Here is a 7,754-nt window from a genome sequence, read left to right as displayed (position 1 = left end):
TTAGAATATATTTAGGAGTTATCTAAATATGTTACCTAATAGGATTAGGAGTTTTAGGTCTCTATATAAGAAGGTGTCAAAGTGTTCACTAAACTCAATCTTCAATTCTATAATATATTGGCTAAATATATTATGTTAAAGCTGAAAGGCAAATTAAAGATATAAGATCCTCACAAATATTTTCTTGACTCCTCACAAATATTTTATTGACTATGTAATTGGTTGAGGTAATTGGTAGGGAAAACTTGGGCAGAAAGCAATTGGTAAACACTTCTATTTCGGATATTGGTTGAGGTAAGTTTACAATATATATCAAGTTTACAATATATATCAAGTTTACAATGTATATCAATAAAATAAAAACAATCGTATATGACATACTAGGGGATGTCCGCGCTACGCGCGGTATTTAATGGATCGGGTTTTAAAAAAGATATAATTATGTGTAAATTTTCTTTTATGTTAAGTTGGGTGTGACTATGATTATGTTGCCTACACCAATTTTAACTATATAACTAAAAATAATTGAATTCTTAGTATTTTTGCTGCATTAATTCTGATTTGTAAGCTTTTATAGTGTTTTCAGTTTTATAATATCATAAAATACATAAATCAACTGGATTCAATCAAAAGAGAATGAGATCAAGTTTTCTAATACCATTTTTCTGTGCGTGTTAATAAAATAGTGAAGAATAAAATTTTAATTTAGAAGAACCCTTTGTCAAAATTATTATAATTCTTTTGGAAAATATTAGTACTTGCTATTATAAACAATTATTGTTGTTTGTTTTGGTATTTACGTTATAATAAGGTCTTAAAAGGTTAGTTGAATTCTAGATGTGTGTCCGCACTACTTAGGTATTTATTTAAATATAATAACTAGATCTCGATCCGCGCAACCGCGCGGATTTTTGTTTTCATCTATTTTTATATAAACATTTTGCTTCAATTCTAAATTGGTATATATTATAATATATATGTGTCTATCAATTTTTAAAACATAATAAGTTTAAGATATATTTTTTTCATTGAATAGATTGTTTCAAACTTCACATGTATTTGTATCTTCTTCAATATATATATTTTCGAATTATTATTTCATTATTAAAATCATAACTATATATAAAGATTAGTAAAATATTGTTTTATTGTCATATTCAAAAATATTGTAACATTTTACAAATTTAGAAAGTTTTTAGAATATTAAAATTTTCGCTTTATAGATTTATATTATCGAGTAAATAATAAAATATTTAGTTTTTGTTTAATTTTTAAAATAAACTATATAGTATTAAATTTGTTTTCATTGATTTAAAGTAGTAAAGATTAATCATTGTTAGATAATATGATTTTTGTTATTTTAAAAAAAATCTTTATAATTTTAAAAGTAACATCGACAAATATTTAAATAATTAACATATAGCGATATAGTATTACAACATTAAATTATATCTATTTAATTTATATTATCTATAAATCTAATTGATCATCTTTTGTTTAAATCCAATTATTGATAGCCCAATAAAAAATTTTTGTAGGCCCAAAATTTAAATGATAAGATTAGAGATTAAATGTAACATAGACTTTTTAGGAATATGTCTATTAGGTCTATTTAAAAAAAAACATGAATCAAGGTTGTGGCTTCTATTTTAATATAGAAAGATACGATATACATGAGATTTAGCTTAGGTAGAACCATATTTCACAATATCTAATATACTAAGTTGGTGGTGGTTAAATGCATCATTTACTTACATGTTAGATGTCATGGTCATATGTTTTTGTTGTTTCTTTCCACATTGTTGAAGATTTATAACTTAAAATTGTGATAAAATTTTGTAACGAATACATCTGTGAGTGACCTATACATAAAATTATTATAACTTTTATTTTAAGAAGTTTAAAAGTTTTGTGTTTATGAATTTTAAAGAGTTTCGCTTCTTCTATTATTTTATTGTTTTATCCCGCATAGTTACATCTCATTGTAGTTCTTTGGGCATGTTACGTTCGAACCAATATGATGGAAAATGCATATATAAGAATAATATGGATATTTCCCATTTCAAAATTATGCAAGCTATGCATTTGTTTTAGTACGTAGCCTTTTCTTTTTTTTTTTTTTGAACACTACGTAGCCTTTTCAATACTACTTGATTAAGTAAAAGAAAATGACCAGTGGCGGAAGCAAGTGATGAGTAATGGGGTCACATGCCCCCAACTAAATTTTATTTTTCTGCAGTAATTACTTTTAATTTAAGAAATGCTCCATAATCCTACTACTAGACGTAATGAAATAAAATGGTGTGCCCCCATCTAATAATAAATCTGCATCCGCCCCTGAAAATGACCAAAGCTATAATTCAGGTAAAGTCTATGTCTATGCATTTGTTTTAGTACGTAACCTTTAAAGTCTATGTCTATCGGTCCATGCCTACTGAAATGCTACAACTCTGCTTTCTATCCATTTTCCAATATTCATAACTCTTTCTGTTTGGAACTTTTTCAAGAAAAATTAAAACATTTTATCAACCCCAATACCATCCTATCCAACCTAACCCATTTATCATAACCACCAAACAGTGAACAACCACCATATTTGTTCTTCTCAATCTATGAAATAACATTGATATTTCTTGTTGAATCTCAAACTATCAAGGCGTATACATGATGGTATAAAGATGAGGAAGCATGAATCTTAGTCCACGACTGCTAGTTTTCTTGGATGCATCAATTAAATAACATGCAAAACAGATGAATTAGCTCGATTTGCAGGCCATGGTCTCACTTTATATATTACATACAGCTGTTTAGTATTCGATAAAATTACAATATAATGTTTGACAAAGATTTCAAATCTTATATACAAACTGCAACAACATAACTTCTAATTACCATTTGAAAAATTAGTAATGAAATGGTTTCCTCACCAGTATAATTGTCTTCGGCCAAGTTGTTCACAGATGTTAGCTGCTCAGGATGGAAAAGCTGACGGTAAATTCCCCTACACTCTTCATTGATAACAGTGGGCTTGAGATCAATAAATTGAGCTCTAGGAACATGTTTCCGGCACCATTTTCTCAGACGAAGGTGTTTAAAGAATCAACCATTGTATCACTGCCAAGGAACCAAAACAAAGCTACGATCAAGTTCTTCGCTAAACCAAAAAAAGAACCTTCAAATCCACATAAAATAGAGAAATTTTGTACGAAAGTGAATTAAACCAATGGATCCCATTGTGTATTTTTTTTCTTTTTCTTCACAAAAGGAAAACTCTTCAGGGGAAAGTGTATTCTCACCGTGTGTAGTTGGTGCAATGGGAGGCAGATGTTTCTACCCCAGCGTTCTTTCTACAAATTGAAGCTAGCTTTCAGCCTCAGTGTACTGTCAAGGTCTTCCATGTTCCAGGCAGAATTCCTATAAATCTGAAAAAATGCCAAAATAAGGTTTTACCTCAAGAAAATGCAGAGGTTGAAAGAAAACCAATAGGTTGGTTCAAGGAATCACAAAGGACCAAATTACACGTCATGTTTTCAATACCTTATACAAAGTTGTTCATGAAAACATAAACTTAAATATAAGATGCTCATGGAAAAACTCAATTCAGAATCATAAACCTTGTCTAGAGATTCCACTGCAAAAATCAAATTTATTGTTTTGTGTTAGACTTTAAGCTTCTTCACTAACCGGTCGGTTCTCTAATTTCTCAGGTACACCTAAAAAGGAGACTAACCCTCAATTCGTGATGCTGTTGTGTAGAGGAGTACTTGCAGAAAACCCATGGCCTAAAAATACAAAGCACATATCTTGACGGTCGAAGTGCTGCATGAGCTTTTGCTGCAGAAAGCATATGAATAAAAAGTGTAGAGACTCTCTTGACCTTGAAAGCAGTAACTAACTTAAAGATAAACTATTCAAACTAAAACAAATTTATTTACCGAGTGTCTGAATCATCAATCTGAAACAGAACTTATAAGATTAAAGTCACCAAAAGGAGATAATAAATAGAGTACACGTCTCTTGGAATGGAATAAATGATGCATATGCTTGTATTATGAACATAGATATGGGGTGAGATGACTTTTTTTCAAAAAAAAACTCTCGAATTTTAGAGGGAAAGATTGGCTTACGAACGTAGATATGGGGTGAGATGATTTTTTCAAAAAAAAAAAAACACTTTGAGAAATGCAAAACATCCGTTCTCCATCTGCTGTCTCCGATATAACTCGAGTCAAAACGCAAATACATGTTTTCTTGCTCCTTTCTAGTAAGATGCAGAGGGATCAAATATCTTAGGCATACTACTTAGAGCTTCAGGGATATTTACCTTTGTTCCACCAAGTCAAACTCATGACTGATATCTAGAATGGCGTCTTCTGCTGCAGAACGCTGCCGGTACTGTAGAGAAACCAATCTAGTTATGAACTCCAGTGGAGGAACAGAACAAACTACAGCGGAGGAACAGAACATACCTGGGAATCAAGCAGCAATATATCGACTCCCATGAGTTCGCCGCCGCGCCTGACGTTCCTGGCCTCCCAGAATCGGAGCAACCGGACTTGAACGGTGGAGGAGCATCGTCCGGTCTTCAGATCGGAAAGGAAGATCGCTACGTTAGCCATTTTCTGGATATAATTTTACTGTCTTGTTTAGAGAGAATGAGAGATGGTTGTGATAATAGGAATGCTTACCTTTTATATTCAAAGTTCCACCACCTCGCATGAAGAAGCTCGCATTCAAGATAGATAGTGGGTGCTGATTTAAGAATGACTTTAAGATGGGGAATCTGTAAATGGTATAAATCGTTAGCAAGAAGCCGAAACAACTCTCTATAACTCTGGTTCTGTCTCGCACCGAATGGGGTTGATAAAAGCTAATCGAAAACCCTGATACGAAAACGACATCCAGAGCCGCGTTTATAATTGTAGACACTCATTGCTGGCTCGCTGAATTGAACATATGTAAGGCCCAGAACAAATAAAAGTCCATGTAACACGTAGTTTAATGAAACGCTGTCATTTCTTTTTCTGGACACGTGTCGCAACGCCAGAGCTAGACTTTTCTAGGTGAAAATGAAAATTTCAGTTAAATAAAATATGAACAATTTCACTACAATGTATATATGTCCAACTGAATAAATTATTAGTGTTATATTTAGGTGTTGTGCCTAGTTTTAGATCAACCATCAGATGTTCGATCCACTAAATTGAATATGGTTAATATGTTTCAGTTGGTGGAGTTTTGGGCGTGGGCATATTAACTGAAACTCGAACCCGAACCCAAACCGACCCAAAAAACCCGAACCGAAAATCGAACCGAAGTTAAAAAACCCAAACCGAAAAGCGAACCGAAGTTAAAAAAACCCGAACGGGTTTAGGATTCAATCAGTCCGGATACTCGTACCCGATTGGTTATATCCGATACACGAACCAATTACCCAAAGTACCTGACTATATATATATATTACTAACCCTAAACTTACATCTTACATTCTCATTCATCTTTTCGTCTTCTCCTTCTTCAACGTATATGTTCAGTACATACTTAAACTCATTTTATGACCGATTACATGTGTGAATCGCTATACTTTGCGATTTTGATTTATGTTTGATTACAAGTAGGATTTGCGATTTGTTTTCTCTTTGCTCTTTACACAGGCATGAGCTCAAACATTCATGATTATCCAGGTTTGATTTCTGTTTGATTTTGATGTCTCTTTGATTTAGATTTATGAATAGATGGATTCTTTACCATTTTCTATTCAAGATAATACAAATAAAAATTACACGAAGAAAAAGAATACAAACTCGTGTTCCTCAACGTAATAACAAATCTGAAAGATCATAAATCTTATATTAAGTTGTTCAATCTTCTAATTCAACAATATTGTTTCTGGTCTCATAAAGTCAAATCAATGATACATAGAATTTTTATTTATTTGTTACACAGTTCGGTTATACCCGAAATAACCCGAACTTTAAAAATCCGAACCCAATCCGAAGTATAAAATAACCCAAACGGGCTCTGTACCTCTCCATCCGAAAATCCGACCCGAACCCGAACGCATATGCCTAGTGGTGTTTATGTTTATTTATAGTGTTTCAGATGGTGACAGGGATAACTAAAATGGAGTCATTAGCATTATACTATTGTAAACAGTGCAGGGTACTATGATATTTTGTTCGTTAAATAACATCAAGAAATAAAATTTCCTTCAAGGTATAATGACAAATTTTATTTCACAAAATTGTTTGTTCATTCGTTCATTGTTCCTAGTTGGTATCTATCCAATGAGTATATAACAAGTGTACTAGGTTAAGACCTGCGCGGGATCAACATTATATATATAAATTATTTTATGTATTAAATATTTTTACATATTATGTAATAGTTAATATAGAGTTTTAGTAATTTATAATTTAAAAAAAATAAGTTGTCAATGATCGTTCAAAACTTTTATCAAAAAAGTTGTTCAAAGTAAATTTTGAAACTAAAATATTGTATTTTATATGGTTTACAGTTTAATTTAAAATGATATATATATTAATCTTAATAATTAACTAAATTAGACTTTTTACTTATATAATTTTTGTAATCATTTGTATTTTGTCATAACAAAAATTTTAAACCATGGATCATAAAATTTGAATGTAAGACTCTTAACAGTTTTAGTAATTTATAGCCATTTGTAAAAATTCAAAATATAACATATACATAAAAATCTAAATTTTGATTATATGGTTATTGTGGCTGTTTAATTTATTTAATAGTTTAAAATTAAACAAATATGATAGAAGATACACTATTTTTTCTATCAAATCTTTATTATTCAAAATCATTAATTGTCATATATACTTTAGCCACATTAGGCAATTCCGTAAATTTTATTTAAAAAAATAATAAAGTATATTAATGATGAATTTATTGTTAGTTTAATAAAAAGCTTATTATATAATTAGATGGACCAACATATTTTTCTAATGATTCTAAGAATCATCATAGTGATGACATGTGGCTACAAAACGAAGTTGTAATGCTTCTCAAATAATATATAGGGGATTTGTGCTTGCTCGGAAATCAATAGATATTTATAAACAGTTAATGTTGATCGATCTAGTGTTACCAACTCAACCTGTCATAAACTAATTGTTCATTCATTATTAGTGTTATCGTTATAAAGATAAACAAGAAGCATAATCTTAAATGCGGTAACCGGTTCAATGAACCCTGCTTCTATTACATTACAATAACTAGGATAACACATGCGCTGCGCAATAAGTTTATTTGTATATATTATCGATAGTTTCTTTTATATATTTGATCATTTTATTTATATATATAAAATATTTTTTGTTGTTATTATATAATTTCTTTCCGATTGACCAGATCAATTTTTATTAAAAATAATGGAACAAAACTATAATTAATACATCATGGTTTGATCGGATTGGACATTAAACAAATTATGACATAAAAACCTTATTTTTTCTATCGAACACATTCTTTAAAAAATGAACAGTATTGTTTTCACAGTTGAATTATTTTGACTTTTATCTTCCATATGGTTTTGAAAGCTTTCAAATCAACCATCGAATTGATACATGTCATTTTCATGCTTTTAATACTTAAGGAAAACTTACATTTTGTAATTTAAAGTCGTTTTAAAAAAATCAAAATATAACATATAAGAAAAAATCTAACATATAAGAAAAATATAACTTATAAGGTGTCCTCATTTTTGTATTTTAAAGTCGTTT

General features: G+C 30.2%; 1 long non-coding RNA gene across 1 annotated transcript; it reads right to left on the bottom strand.

The window, feature by feature from the left end:
- Positions 1-2,766: 2,766 nt before the first annotated feature.
- LOC106326310 lies at positions 2,767-4,853 on the bottom strand. The gene is made up of 5 exons (XR_001267197.1): positions 4,689-4,853; positions 4,470-4,583; positions 3,731-4,395; positions 3,297-3,422; positions 2,767-3,114 (listed from the first exon to the last, which is right to left on the bottom strand). It is a non-coding gene; the product is annotated as an uncharacterized LOC106326310 (long non-coding RNA).
- Positions 4,854-7,754: the final 2,901 nt, after the last annotated feature.

This window comes from Brassica oleracea, chromosome C2, assembly GCF_000695525.1.
Source record: "Brassica oleracea var. oleracea cultivar TO1000 chromosome C2, BOL, whole genome shotgun sequence".
Taxonomy (NCBI): Eukaryota; Viridiplantae; Streptophyta; class Magnoliopsida; order Brassicales; family Brassicaceae; genus Brassica; species Brassica oleracea.
Note: the sequence above shows the minus strand (reverse complement) of the source record. Positions and strands in the feature narration are given on the sequence as shown.